This window comes from Phalacrocorax aristotelis, chromosome 6, assembly GCF_949628215.1.
Source record: "Phalacrocorax aristotelis chromosome 6, bGulAri2.1, whole genome shotgun sequence".
Classification (NCBI taxonomy): Eukaryota; Metazoa; Chordata; class Aves; order Suliformes; family Phalacrocoracidae; genus Phalacrocorax; species Phalacrocorax aristotelis.
Window position 1 is genome coordinate 35,200,743 of NC_134281.1, and position 15,674 is coordinate 35,216,416.

Genomic DNA, 15,674 nt, shown 5'->3' on the forward strand with positions numbered 1-15,674 from the left:
ACGCATGTGTGCAAGGGCTCGCACATGCCCACAGGACTGCACCAGGGCATTGCCCACTGCAGGGCACTGCTCCCTGCCTGCGGCATGGGACAGACCGGAGGCCTCCCTGGGTCAGCGGCAGCAGCTGTGGATGATGATGTCCTGCTGATGGCAATTTCTAGCCTGGACAATTTTTCTGCCTCTTAACTTATGCTTTATTGATGTTAGGCAACAGTATTTTTAAAATCGAAATGTAATGTAATGCTTGAATCAAGTGTCTTACAAAAACCTGGAAGGCTAAATATAGTTAATTTGCACAGTAACCTTCACCTGCCAAGCCAATGTAAGTCAGCAGGAGAGCCACAGCCTCATCTTTGCTTGACAGGGGAGCCCAGGGGCTGGATTTTAGCTCCCTCATGTATAAAGGCACTCACGGAGTGGGGAGTGGGCAGTGGACCCCTTGGGTGACAGTGGCAGGAGGTGGGTGATACAGGCAGTCCCCAGCAGGGACTATAGTGGGTACCATGGATGCTGCATAGTTCTGGAGGGATGCGTGCTGCACCATGTTGGCTGGCCTGGGGGAGAAAAGACCATCAGCCTTGCTAGTGTGGGGTGAGGCGAGGTGTGTGGGAAGGTGATGCTGCCCTTCCCTGGCTGTCACAGCTGGATGCCGTCTTGCCTCAGGCCATTCACAGCATCTCTTCTCTCTCCACTAATAGGATTTGGGAGCTTAGCTACCTTTGTGTGATAATGATAGCTCACCCCAGAGTCTTTCAGGCATGGCTGCTTGGCTGCCTAAAAGCCTGGAAAACTGCTAATGAAAACTAATTCCTGCCCAGAGCCTTGGTACCTGGCACACCTCATGAGGGCAGTTGGGCTGCATGTGCGGCAGCACTTTCTGTACGTGGTGCCCGCAGGGGCTGCCTGCGTGGCTGTGGGCCCCCACACCACCCAGTAGTGCATGGGGTCCTTTGGGGACAGCAGCTGCTCGTCCTGTGCCCATGACACCCATCCTGCTCTGCAAGGCTCCCCAGCACAGCCCTCCAGGGAGCTGCAGAAGGGCAGCAGAGCTTCAGCCCATCACGACTGCGGAGCCCTAGCAAGGAGACCATCTCTAGCAGCAGGGCGGCTTTTAATCTCATAGAAAAGGCTTAACAGAATTCAGAGGCCAGAGCATTTCTGGCTGGAAATGAGAGATGTGAGTGTGCAAAAGCCTTTGGCTTTCCTACACCCTGGGCCTGGCATCCACCCTGACCTCCTTGCAGATGGCCACAGAAAAGTTCATGTTTAATTTAGCCCTTTTGGCCTATTGAAGCAGTATTTCCTACCCCCAGCTCTCTTCCCCACTCAGCTATTTCCCTTTCCCCTCCTTTGACACAGCCTGACACTTCCCTGGGCCCCTGTGCTTGGTACCCAGTCTCTCTACTACAGGAGCACAGTGTAGCAGGCAGCCTGTCTCTGCCCTGCAAATGCTCTGAGTCTAGAGAATATAGTTTGGGGTTTTTTTTTCCAAAGAGAAGATTAACTATGCAATTATTATCCTAATGAATGCAACATGTTCTCCACGTACTGACACATAACGTATGGAGCAAGATTACATCCCTCTAAATGATTCATGGAGTTCACCACCACCACGATTATCTGCTCCTTTCCAGAGCCATGTCTTCCCATGCAGCTACAATTCATGACCTCCCTCCCCATGGCCCCTCCCCAGCTCCAGCCGCTGCGGGGTTTGGGGAGGAATACAAAATCCTCCAGCTGCTGTGGCATTTTCAGTCTCAGGTAGACACCAGGCAGTGTTGCCCATCGTACCAGTCATCTCCAGCCTGGTTACTTGTGCTATGCAGCCAGCCCACAGAGCGTGGATGGCTTGTTTTCACTCCTTGCCTTTTAATAGCACCCTTTGGCCAGGCCAGGGTTTCCCTGCCAGCACCTTTGTGATGAGGCTGCGAGGGTTGGGGACGCACATCCCACAGGTGAGAGGGTTAGAGCAGTTTACCCAAGAGAAGACTTTATTACTCCTACAATGGAAAATTCCTTCAAGGAAAATGTATTCATTGAGATGCACCATCCTCTCTGCAGAAAATAAACCCATTTTCCCTGCACAAAGCTCCAGTAACCTATTTGTAGGAGTAACACTCGACAGCGATATCTCTAGCTCCCCAGGAAAATTAGCGCACATTAACACCGAGCAGTGTATGGGAACAGAGAGCAGCATCCTGGGCTTGCTTATCCTTGGGACATTCAAGAAAGAATTAATACAATCTAACTTTTTTAATTCACACATTTTGCTGGGGAACTTCAACTGGGTTTTTAATATAGAAACCTGGTCGGCAGCATGTGAATCAAGAAAGCCTCTTGGAGCATTTACCAACCAGTCTCCTTTAATAGAAAAACCATACCACGGTGACATGCAAAGCCTCACGTTAGGGGAGGCAAGGTAATGGTGCTATATGCTGCTCACTTACAACAAAGAGCTAATTATCCCATGAATTCTATGGGAATGGAACTAATACCAAATTATTTAAGATATTACAGACAAATAGCTCTGTTAAAAAAAAAACAAACATTGCTCAAGCAGCAAATTAAGTAACTCCAATGTTGGGAAAAGCCAGATTTGTGGTTCCTGTGCAACTTTAATTTTGCTCCATGTGCACTGGAATGAGAGAAAAGCCCCAGGAGAAAGGAGTAAGCGATCATTTAACTAAACACTGCAACATAATGTAAGTGGGGGCAGAACAAAGGTCAAACCACCTACCATAAAACTAGCCTTGCACAATTTCTGAAGCTGGAGCTTGCAGCCTTTTAACAGAGACTTTGGTGAGATTTCCCAACCTCCTTTTTTTCAAGTTTTCCAGTGGCTAAAAAAAAACCCAAGGGAGATGAGGGATGATGTGCTGAGCCTTCCTGTGCCTCTGCCTCACCAAGCCAGCTGACTCGCAGAACAAGGAGCAAGGCCAGCAGTTCCGGTCCTTTATTGGCTTGACAGCTTCAGCCAGAGTTTCAGATTAACAAACCTCAGCTGACAGATCTATCTCATCAGACATAAGTTCTTGTTATCCAAATTGCTCCTCTGCAGCTCTGGGCCTGAATAATTTGTCTCTTTCTAACATGCATTGAAAGGCCATCAGTTGCCTCCAAAGCCATTTCTAGGCAGTTCATCCTCCTGGGGCCAGGCTGCTGCCTGAAGCCTGCCTGCCCACTGCCCGGCCTGTGATGTGCATAGTGCTGGGACTCATTACAAGCTGTGCAACCCACCATTCCCCTGGCCTTCCTCCTACCTGGGACCTCTCCTCCTCACTGAGAAAAGCAATCAGTAACACCCCAGCTTCTCCAGAAAGGCACAGCAAGTGCCCTGCAAAGAGTCTTAGATGTTCCTCAACTGAACCGCTATTAGCTCTTCGTCTGAAATCCTCCCAGAAATCAAACAGGAACCTTCAAGGCATTTGAAATTAAATATAACCCAATTTTGCAGCTGCCTGGTCTTCTGTGGGGAGCGGTTGTCTTGCCCGGATGGCATCCAGTTGTGCATTCCCTATACAGCCGTTTGGTCTCCAACCATAAATTGCACAGTGAGACCATGGTGTCACCTCAGTCCTGATGGGTTTGGGTACAAGAGAGTATTTCAGGGTATCGCTGGCCTCTGGCAAGAGCTGAAAGCCAAAACAGCCACCAGAAGCCTGTCTAGACCCCCTGATTTAAAAATATTTCTCTCTAGTAAATATTGTTTAACTTCCTTAACATAAGTTAAAAATGAACTGGGAAGTATTTCTCCCAGTAGAGGAGAAAGAAGAGTAATTAGCAATAAAAAGCAAAATCCACCAACAGCCAGAATGGGAAAATAGACAGCAATGAATGTGAAATGCAACAAATTGTTCTGGGAAGAAAAAGCAATGAGCCGAACAAATCCCTGGTCCAAGGGAGCAAGAAAACAGCAAAGGGGATTTTTCATGCTCTGAAGGAAGCTGAGCGATGGGGAGCTGGGGACTATAACCCAGAGCTATATGTGGGAAAGGCAGAGACGGACAGTCACTGTTCCTGGTTTTCCTATGGAGCGCAGCCAGCTGGACCCTCAGGCATGCCCCGGCCCTGACAGGAACAGCCTTGCCCCCCAGACCCTCCATGAGATCCTGGACCCCTGTCCCACCACCTCCCAGGCTGACCGTTCCTGCGTGGCTGACAGCCTGCCAGCTCCTCTACACCAGCTCTGTATAATTGCTCTTGCAGCTATAAATAATCTTTATCTCTCTCTCCTCTTCCCATGATGTTCCCTGGGATGCAGAGGCATGGCTTCCCTGTGACTCAGCCCCTCAACGCTGCTCAGCGCCTACCACTCTGACTCTGCCTGTCCCTGGGGTGCTGGCACCTCTCTGGCGGGTGGCTGAGTGGGGAGGACAGGCTGGGGACAATGGGGAGGTGGCTTTTCCCTGTCTCTACAGCTGTGCAGAGCTGTGTACCAGCCACACGCCGTATCCGCAGGGCCAGATTTGGAGGAGGAGGAAGGAGTTTCAGGAAGGGAGACTCTTTTTCATTAGTTTTGTTTGCAAAGGGAAGAAAAAGAAAAGGGAAAAAAAGACAAATGAGCATTTTCTTTTCCCTCCAACTGATGGAAGAAAAGAAACCTTGCAGTGATTTGTCTCCATGTTTTGCTTGTCTAGAAGGAAAGCGTCAAGAAACTGCTGTGTTTTCACCAAATGCTTCCCCCTGCCTCCCCCTTCCCTTGCCATAAGAAGGCATCACTTGACTGGGGGGTGCCCAGGGGGACGAGCCTGGTGAGGGTGCAGCAAGCAGTACCGAGAATGGCAGCAGGAGCTAGGTGCTGTCTCTGCACTTGTTTTCCCAAGGCATGCCAGGTCTTGGCATCTCAGGGACATTTCTCAGCCACGGCTGAGGCCATGGCTGCAGGAGCAAGGTGTGTCACCACCATAAGCTTGGCCACCTCCTTGCAGGTTCAGACAGGGAGGCACCCTGGGGAGCCCACGGGGACAGGCAGCTGCTAGCAGGCATGAAGAAACCTCTGGGTGGAAACATTGCTCTCTGGAGAACCAGTTTTTCAGCAGCAGCTGTGAGATTCAGACTCATTTTTCTCCACTTCCATTTAAGGAGGTACCAATAAAAAACAAGCACAAAACCACATTGTGGTCCCATTTTTCAGTTTAGAGGAAAGTGGGAATTACACCATTTTCTAGGAAAGTCACAATCCAAATGCCAGGGTTTGAAAAAGGATTTTCCCCCTGAAAACAACCACTTTCATCATTATCAACTGGGGAAAAAACGTACAAGTCTTTCCACAGACAATTTCCTGGCTCTTTGGGAGCATCAGCACCCACCGGGTGCCAGAGGGTGCTTGGTGTCACCCTACTTGAGGACACAGCCCAGTGTGCCTGGGCACCCAGCCCTGGCCACTGGCCACCCACCAGAGCAGCCCAAACTGTCTGGTAATTGGGAGCTAATTGAATCCATTCACTATTACCTTTTCCCCAGTTCTGTTTCCACCCCGGAAGGCTCTGCTGTTTCGGGCTGAGAGCAGCATCTGAAATTCTCAGTGCTAATTCCCTATGGCTCTGTTTATTAGGCCAGAGGACTTCCCCAGAGTAATCATACCCAGCCAGAAATCACATTAAACCCACAAAACAAACACTGGTGTTTGCAGCACGAAGCCCTTCCTGTCTCATTAAGATCAATTAGGTTGTCTTGAGCAAACTTTCCCCCTTCTTTCTGCTAAGCCCGGACCATTAAGCCCATCCTCCACCTAAACAAGTTCAACAGCAAATCTGAAGGTGAAAAATACTCGTGCATCACTGCCATTGCTTCCAGGCAGGCTCTCTCCAAAGCTGGTCGTAAAGATAAAGGCATCAAGGTAGGGTGGGTATCCAGGACATCTCTCTCACAGCCCTTCTGCCCTCGTGAAGGGATACAGATGTGCAAGACATCGCCTCTCCATTACTTTCAGGATCACGCCAGCTTCTCTGACCCTGGCACAGGCTGCAGGAGCCTCTCTGGGTGGGTAGGGTGGCAGGCAGCTCAGCCCACGTTAGTGCCTCATGGTATTTATTGGAGACCACAACAAAGTCTTCCAGGGCCAAAAGTCCCAGCTGGTGTAGAGCAGCATGGCTTGTCTGTGGTGCTGATATACACGGAGCATCTGCTGCAAGGGAAGGGAGGGAATACATTAAAGCAGTGTAAATTCGGGTGAAGGATCAGCCCTGGCATGCCCGGCTCCCCAGCAGCCAGGGTTAGCCATCCCTGGCAGTGTGCAGAGTCCTGGGGGAGGACAGCCCGGAGAGAGAGAGAAGGAAGGAGAAGGGGTGTTGGCTGGTCCCCTGGCACCAACTGTATGTGGCCTGGAAGAGCTGCCATCCCAGGCTGAATCCTCACCCTTGCAGGCTGCACACAGCAACAGAGGTGCTGCATCCTAGTGCGGGGGGATGCTCTGAGGCACCAGGGGAGCTGAGGTCCCACACCCAGCGGACTGTGCACATCCTCTCTCTCTGGGCCAGAAGGACCATGCAAATTCCCAGTCCAGCATCAACGACAAGCAGCCAGAGGTAAGCACCCAAAGCAGGGACTTCAACTGCAAACCCTTAGATCTGCAGGCTCTGCCCCCCACCTCCCTGCTGCGTAACAAGGCCATTTTCTTGCAGACATGGCAGAGCAGAGCAGACGTGGTTTTGCTGAGAGCCAGCAAGAAAAGGAAAGACATAATTAAACTCCTGACTCTGGCTACAAACATTGCATAATGAAATTAGCCCCCCTGGTCCCAGGCTGTGAACTTCCTGCAGAGCAGGCGGGCACAGACCGCAGCAGCAGCAGCCCTCTGAGGCTACAGCAGCAGCACCAGCTCACGTTCAGGGGCGTTCGCTGGCCCTGCTCAAGGCTGGGCATCCTCTGAGCTCTCCACAAAGTCACTGCTCCAAACTGCTCAAGGCTTCTGGATGCTGGCACAAACTCATGGGGTTTCCACAGGGAGGAAGCTCTCTGCACTCGAAAGAGGACAGCAAGTTTGGAAGAGGATATTCTCATTCCCAAATGAGAGCAGCCTGGCACAGGAGTGCATCCATGCCAGGCAGCTCCTGGATCCTGCTGCTCAGTATCCCCAGCCACAGAGAGAACAAATTTGCGACTTCTTTGTGAGCCCAAGAAGTCACTCAGAGAGGATGCTTCAGGGGAAAGATGATGTTAATTCAATGGGGAGGGTGCCTGTGTGTTGCTTGGGGTGGAAATGGAGGAGGGAGGGGAGGTGCCCCTGCTGGATCGTGGAATAACAGAAGAATCTCATAGGACTTCTGCTAGAAGGCAGATGACATCAAAGAGCCTCCCGAAATTGTTTGTTTTCTTGGAAACCTTAACAAGCAAGAACTGGAAAATAAATAGCAATCCTAGAGAAACACCAAAGTATCTTATTTTTTTTGGAAGCCAGAAGGGGTGGCTGTGCAGGTCTTGCCTGCTTACTGTGCTAGGTGCTGCAAGGGATGCCTGCAAGGGGAGGACCAGGAGTCATACAGATGCAGCAAAAATGACAGGGTTATGTGGCCTGTTTAAAGGTTTAAACTTAAAAATTGAATTGGAGCCTGGTTCTGCCCTGACGTGTCTGGAAGCTGGTGTGGGATATTCCTCCTCCGCTGTGCTCTGTCCAGCCCTCTGCTCTGTCCCTTCGCCTGCCCAGCCGTGCAGGCAGGGGTCAGCATCTCCGTCCTGTCGGTTGGGTGCAGAGGTACATTTATGGGAGTAAAGCAACATAACAAAGCTGCCTCTTGAAAAGGGCCAGGAGCAGATGGTGTCACGCACATATGCAGTTGCATTTTCCCCTTCCGCCAGCAAAGCTGCTGAACGCCTTGATCCTGCATGGAAGATGTTTGCTGAAATCTACTTTAAAAGTTTGGTGCAACCCAGAGAGCCCATACTTGCAAGGACACAGGGAGTAAGGGGAAGCTTTGCAATGTGGGGATGAAACAGGAAAGAGCTCTCGCCAGTGGAACATGAAATAGTGGATGGAGCAGAAGAGCCATGTTTTGAACAGCAGCCTCTGCACTGAGCCCAGGGGGGACCCACGCTGGAGGGCGAGAAGTGTGAGGTGTGTTTGCAAACAGACAAAGCCATCAGCTGAAAAATTTGAGTGTTTGCAACTAATTATTTTCAGTAACTGACCAGCTTTATGGATGGTTGAATAATATTAATCAGATAAATTATTCATGATTTCTTTCCACTGATCAGCAAATCAATTAACCACAAACCTCTCTTCAATTTTTCATCCAGCTCCAGCAGGATAAATGGGGAGATTTATGACACGGACAACCAACTAAAGTATATTTCAAAACAGGGACCCTTAAAAACCTTAAATCTGGTTCTGAACCAGCTCAAATGACCCAACACTTTGATCCACAGTTAAACTCTTCGAGCTCAGGTCTTGTATGCTGCCTGTAATGTCTCCTGCCACCCAGCATACCTGGGAAGTGAGGCAGCGTGGACCTGCAGGCACAGGACATGGAAAGACACAGTCTCGGAAGGTTGAGCAGAGCTCACGAGTCGTGTGGAAACACACACATGCTCCACGCTGAAGAAACCGATAGGTATGGCCAAGGCAAATACGAGGTCCGGTGCCTGTGGTGTGCATGAGGTCAGGTGTGATGGCGTACAAAACTCTGTGGCTATAAACTCCACAGATATTGGACTGTTGGAAAGTTGCATTTCTGCAAATTAACCTCTACTGTTATAATTCACTGTAAAAGCACTCTCACACCAAAATTAAGGAGTGTTGACAATACTAAGCTGCATAGTAAATGCAAGTAGGAGTTATTAGACTAACAAATAGTCACATTAGCATAAGAGCTGGCTTTGTCTCACTGGAGTAGCAGCCATAGAGGTTATGTAAGTGGAGCATAATTCAGCATAAGTGTGTTAAGCAACCGGGAGTAATCAGAGTGATCTCTAAATTGCCCTGCTTTGCAAGGCTTCACATCCCAACTATATTGGTGCTCCAACTCAGAAGTGAGGCCTTCCTGCCATACCTGGCATGGCCACAGGTCTCTCATAGCAGTCTACAGTATTGCTTATTAATATGGTTGGAAATTAGGGTTGTGGCTGGCCTGCATAGATAAAGCACGTCCAGATGTAGGAAGGCAGCTGCTGTATATGCCAGGCAAAGCTGCTTTTCCTGCAGCGATGTAGGAATAGGCACAGGAATAGCAAGGCACTCCAGGGGAAAAGCATCACTTGCAGCTTTGATTGATCTGGTTAGTGGATTAAGCTCATAGTCATATAAACACACTTGCTGCCTTAATCTGATTTCGTTCAGCTGCCTGAGAGGGCCCCCTTCTCACATAGTCCCATCCATAATTGCAGAGGGTTCATTCATTTGGAGAGGCACCCCCCCCACCCTGCTGGTGTTCACAGCCTCCCCGGGGGCTTATGGGCTCAGCCTGGCACAGTGACCTGCTACAGAGCAGCTTCCAGCCTTTACCTCAAGAAACTGTTGGCTCTGGGTTCAATAACTTTCCAGTAGTTAGCATGCCAGTGCAGAGGAACAGTAGCAAGCTGAGCCAGTCAGTCGTGTCAGGGGTAACTGGTGCTTGAGAGGCAGTGAGGACTCTGGGCCAGCCAATTCTGCATCTCACAAGGGTGCCCCTTTCGTGCCATGAAGGGACAATGATTTCTTTTGCAAGGAGTGAGTGTGCCATGGTTCCCTCTTTGCAAAGTGCTGTGAGACTGCGGGTAGGAGTGGTGCAAGCCAGGCTGCAGGCTGGCATCCCTCTGCCCTTCACCTTTCAGTGCTGCATGTCCTCGGTGATGAAGACAGCAAACCAAGGAGCCACTTCTCGTGGATCGCTGGTTCTGTACCCCAGGAAACACTCAAACTGAGGCTGGATATCTAGGACAGGACTCACCACACTTCAGCCACTGCTGTCAAAAGCTGAGATTGCGGAGTTGAAAGATTTCTCGTGGTGTCAGCTCCCGTTCCTGTCACCCACACACAAAGCTCACCTATGGCAGGGTGCCTTCAGTGCCATTGGGGTCAGAGCTGCCACAGCAATGCCCTCGGTGAAACATCGAACCTGTGGCTGGGCAGGGCTGGGAGAGGTAGGAAGGCGGATCAGGGGCAGGAGTGGGACTGGAAAATTGATACTGAGACAGGGCATATGCCTGGCCTGAGTTCCCCATGGGCTGGTGCAGAACCTCCGCTATGGGGAGACAAGCTACGGGGTGGGGGAAAAGCCTGGGCAGCCCCCTCTCCATTTGATACCAGAGCAGCTAAACCACCCCCGGGGCACAGCCAGGAGAAGGGCTTAAGGACAGCGTCCTGGACTCTGGGACTGATAGAGCTTTCCAGGGTGGTGACAGGGAGTCCTGGGCTCTGGCACAGAGGCTAGTCCAGGGGCTGGGGCTGACGACTCCGGGGCTCAAGGGCTGACCCCAGCCCCCAGGGGTGGGGATGGAGACGGGGGAGAGGGAGTGGGGGGCTGGAGGCAGGGGTTCTGGCGTATGGTGTCGCTCTTAGGTCCCAGGGATGGGGACAGGTGTCCCGAGGTCTGGGACCAGCCTTAGCCCCCAGTGACACAGGGACAGGATCCCGGAGGACGGGTTGCTCTCGGGTGCCAGGAACGGGGATGGGGGTCCCCGACCGCAGGATGACGGTGGAGGAAACCCCAGCTCCCGGGAACGGGTGTCCCGGGGGACGGGGCTGCGCCTGGCTCCTGCAGGCAGGGTGGCGGGTTGGGGGCGGGGGCGGCGGCCGGTTTCCCCCCGGCGGCGCGGGGCGGAGGGGCCGTTGGGGACGGCCTCCCCCCCCCCTTTCCCCGCCGCACCGGCGCGCCGCCCCGCCGCCCGCCCCCAGCGCGCCTCCCGCGGACGACGGAGCGCGGCGCGGGGCCGCGGGGCCGGCGGCGGGGCGGCGAGCGGCGGCGGCCCGCAGCCCCCGACGGCAAGGGCGGCGATGCGGCGAGGCGGGGCGGCGGGCGGCGAGGCGGGGCGGCGGGGGCGGCGGGGGCGGCGGGCGCCGCGGGGCTGAGCGGCGGCCGGCCGGGGCTCCGCGGCCCCGCCGTGGGTGGGTGGGTGGGGGGGGTGGGGGGGCGGCTCACCCGCCCGCCCGCCCGGCGCCGCACCCGGCACCGCACCCGGCACAGGGATTTACGGCGCGGACTGCAGCCTCCGTAGCGGCCCCCGCAGGTAAGGCACCGCCGGCAGCACCGGGGGTTCCCGCCGCCCCCGCAGCGCGGCTCCGAGCATCATCCCCCCCGCGCTTCCCCGGGCTCCGGACGCGGCACAAGTTTCCCCCGTTGCGGTCCCACCGGGCACCGCCTCCCTCCACCCCCGCGCCGCTCCGCCATCGGATGCTGCAGGGATGGGGCTGCCCCGGGCTGCGCCCCCCGCCCCGCGCCGACCGCTGGCCCTCCCCTCCGCGCCCCGCTGTGCCGCCGGCTCCCCCCGAGACCCCCCGCGGGGGAGCGGCGTGGGCCGAGGTCCCACTCGGTGAGTCTGGCCGCAGTAGGGGGGATGCCGGGGGGGCTGCTGGCAATGCGCGCCCCAAAAGAAGGGTCGGCGGCCGGGTCGCGGGGGGAGAGCAGAGCTGGCTGCTTGGGGTGATGCGGGAGAAGCCAATGTTGCTTTTGGACCAAACTTGGCTGCGGGAAACCTGCCCTCAGCACGGGAGCCCCGGCGTGGGACCCGCGGGACGGGGATGTCTTCGAGGTGCATGCTCAGAGCCTCCTGCCGCTCGGGGTGGTGGGTGCCTCGCCTCGGCCGGTGCCCGTCCCGGTGATGCTCCCCGGCTAGGCCTCAGCTGGAGGATGCGAGAGCCGTGTTTGATCTCTGTCCTCCCCAGGGACTGTGAACTGCCTCCAGCCCTCCTCGCAGCGGGGCTGAGTGCCGGAGGCTCGCCTTGCGGGCAGGGATGCTCCCGGTCTGCATGCTGGAAACCCTTCCCCTTTGCAGCCGACCTCAGAAAGCCAGCATGGGAGAGGTGGCACAGCCCGGCTTTCCTCACACGCCCCAGGGCATAGTGAGGGGTCGGCTGTCCCCTGGGGATGCTGTGTTCCAAGTGGGACCTTCCCCTCTCCTACCTTGCTAGCAGAGGCACTGCTCACCTGCAGACCTGATGTGCACGGGAGGACATGGGTAGTGCCAGGGGTCCTGCCTCACTGGCGCTATCTGGTGTGGATTTGACTTGGGGGGATTTTGTGCTCCTGAAAGATCCCCGTTTGCAGTATTTTCCCTCTTTTTCCTGCATGGTTGAACACTGTCACCATCCATTGGGCAGACAGGCTGTGCAGTTGAGCCTTGACTTACTGTGGTTGTGGGGTATCGGTCCGCAGCTCTGCCAGAGCCCACGTGGAAGTTGTGCTCAGCCCAGCGTGTCACCTGGAGAGCCTGATCTGATGCTCCTGAGCTGGAATGGGGTCAGATCCAGAGTCCTCACTCTGACACACTGCTGTCATACTTCTTGTCAGGCATCAGGGCAGCTGGTGGGAGGGTTTAGGTGTCCCATGGTGGGTTTTGCCAGGGATCTGGATGCCTCTTTAGCTGTGAGCTGCCTTCATCTGAGCCTACCATAATGCCCAGTCCAGGTACCATCTACTCCACATCTCCCAAGCCTGCTGAGCCCCGTGGGTCCTGGGTAGCTCCTTGATCTGACACTGGGCTGGGCTGCATTCAGGCTGTGGTATGTCCATGCCGTGGCTGTACATCATAGGTGGCACTTGCTCTCTCACCCGGGTGCCTGTCGGGTGCAGAGGGTACCCTGGCCTCATCTGCAACAATGAATGTGAGTGGAAGAGTCTCATCACTGCATGCAAAATCCTCCTCCAGAACTCCCCTTCTCCTGATCATCACCAATGTAAGATGAAATAAGCATGGATCCTGCAATTCTGGGGCTCTCTACAGGTTTTGCTGCAACCAACAGTAGACCAAGCTGAATATAAAATGGGTTTTTCTCTAGTTCCCAATGCAAAGCTTTTGCCATCAGAATGAAAACAGATGTTTGGCTGCCTGTTTAAGCCAGTTTTACAGAAAATTGCCTCTTGTTAAGACACTAGTAGTACTAAGATCTCCAGCCCCGTCCTGTTTACTTCTGTGGCTTCAAAAACTGCCTCTGCATAAGCGTTCTTAAACTCCCCTGGACCTGGCAGAGCCAGGGTTGCTGCCAGAGAGGTGTCCCCCTGCTCCCTTTAAGATATAATAAGAGAAATCAATACAAAAGACCATGCAAATGCTGGAAGATGGTTTCAGAGCAGTGAGCTGAGGAAGGGAGCATGGTTTTGCACATCGTCACAGCTGGAGCTACGGTCTGGAGCCAGAGTCCTCAACACGGTGTCCCCATGTACCCGTCCGTCTCTGGGCACCCTGCTGTGTGCGGCAGGCACTCCAAGGAGCTCTTCAAAGGAAACCCAGTGGAGGATCTGGGACCTAGCTCCTCTGCTGCTTTGCTGTGGAAAGGCGGCGGCAGCAGCCGGATATCCCCCAGGAGCACCGAGTAAAGACACATACCAACCTGGGAGACAGCCCTGCTTATTCAGTTATTTAGCCCATAGATCCAGAGAGCGTGTTTTCTCCTGCCTGTTTTTCTGCTTTAACAAATTGATAGGTTGCGGCTTATATTTTGCTGTGGGCCTCTAAAAGCACAGCTCGTGCATTGTGGTGGAGCTCAACATCTTGCTGTTTTTTATTTGGCTAATGGGACTGTGACAGGTCCCATTTATTTGGCTAATGGGGCGGTGGCAGGAGGGAGGTGCAGGTCCTGCTGCAGGCTTGGGGTGTCCCCCTGTGTGCACAGGGGGACAGGAGTGAGCTCACGATGGCCCTGAGAGCCACAGCAGGGCTCTGCTGAATCACAGCTACCTGGGCACTCCCTCTGCCTTCGCAGGTTCCTGCTGGTGCTCTGACAAGTAGCTTCATGTGTAAACGGGGATTTCTTCAAAACTGCTGGGAGGAGCAGCTGGCAATGGAATAGGTCTGTGGCAAAAACCTGTGTGTGTGTGTGTGAACGCCAGTATAAACAGGAGAGGGAAAACATCCAGAGTTATGGAACTGATGCAAATGGAGTTGGCTTTCATCTCTCCCTGCAGCATCCTTTGTGGAAGGCATTTGCATTTCTCCAAAGTCAGTCCTTCCTTACCTGTCCCTCAAGCAAATCCAGAGCTACAGAGCAGAGGAAAGCCTTTTCACAAGGTGAGGGATGGCTTTCTGGATCTGGAGAGAGGTGAACTCAAAATATTTGAGAAGGAAAGCTCTTATTTTAAGGTAGCAACTCTGGACACGCTGGAGGATTGCACACACAGATTGCAGTGTGCTGTGCTGTTGAGAAGCCATTCCTGAGCTCCCACCAGGCACCGCACGCGGGTGATCCACCTGGGAGGGAGACGGGGGGCTCACACATGCCTCTGACCTTGCCCTGGCACAATTCCGGGCTGCCGCCAGGACGTGCTCCTGCGAGCGGGTGCTTGGAGCGGTCCAGCATTACCCCGTTTAGATGTGCTGGGAGACCCCTGTGGTTCCCATCTAACGGCTACCTGCTCTGGGGTCCCCGGGTGTCCTCTTCTCCCCACCCTCAGTGGTGCGGGGGGCTGCTGGGACTGGGATTTGCAAACAGCTCCAGGGTGGACTGCTGCCATTTTGGAGAAAGCCTCCAGCTCAGTAGAGACACAAACAAAACACGATTTCATGAGCGCTCTAGCAATAGCTATTAGCTATGCGAAAAGGATTAACAGCTCTGCAGGACTCATCAAGTGTTTAAAACATAACTCAAGCATCAAAGGCAGCTCTTACAGGCTCACATTTTCACATCAAGTAACTCTGAAAATTCCTATCCAACTTAATTAAAACATCCACTAGGCTGGTTAAAAGCAAAAAAAAAAACAAAGGCCTTTTTTCCTCAAGCACCAAGCCATTCTGAAGAGAGGAGTTTACAGCAAAGTATGCAGACTTCTTTGTTAAAGAATCACCTTTGTGAAAGTCTCCTATCCCCAGACCACTGTGTCTGATTAATCTCAAGCTTTCCAAAAAGGAAATAATTATGGGTTTTTTTGTTTTGGCTTTTTTTTTTTTTTCCTGGCTAGGGACCACAGAAGAAGGATGAAAAAGTGAGAAGAGCTTTGTAGAGAAAGTTAGATGAGAGGGTGGGGGAGTGTCAAAACCAGACCTATAATAGGAAACAAGCCACTGAAGTGCTGGTGAAAGTACCTTTCATCTTGGAGGCTCCAAAGTCCTGTGCGGTGCACAAATACACACCAGAGCTGGAAAATAATTGGCAACAACTAGCGTCATGAGATGAAGTCACCACCTTCGCTGGCAGCAGAGTCACCACAGGCAGGTCGCCAGCGCACTTGCCATCAGTCCCTGACTGCCTCTGTGCTTGCTGGATTTGTCACCGGTGTTGTGAGTTGGCTCAGCCAAGCTATTCTGCAAGACCCAAGGCCAAAGTTTTAGAAGCCACACTTGTGTGACACTTACATGAGGACGTATGGTCCTGAGCTGGCCTGGCATGGCCAAGGCATGATGGTATTAACCAGCCCCTTCCCAAGCCTTTCCTTGCGTGCTTGGTCCTGGGCAGCATCACCATCATCTCCCATAGAGTCATGATTTCATTCTCCTTCCCTGTGATGTACCCAGTCTCGGAGATGTTGGGTCATCCCCAGGCTTCAGCATATATCCTCCCTGACCACTCTCACCCTCTTCTGTCTGCCTCAGAGGCCTTAGTTATTTCA

The 15,674-nt window shown here is 53.4% G+C and overlaps 1 protein-coding gene across 1 annotated transcript in view; it reads left to right on the forward strand.

Annotated features, from left to right (window-relative positions):
• Nucleotides 1-11,023: 11,023 nt before the first annotated feature.
• Nucleotides 11,024-15,674, forward strand: part of TMEM121 (transmembrane protein 121) — a 39,589-nt gene continuing 34,938 nt past the window's right edge. Inside the window, exon 1 of the mRNA XM_075097160.1 lies at nt 11,024-11,142. The gene's annotated coding sequence lies outside the window, so the exon portion shown is untranslated. The remainder of the gene's footprint in view (nt 11,143-15,674) is intronic.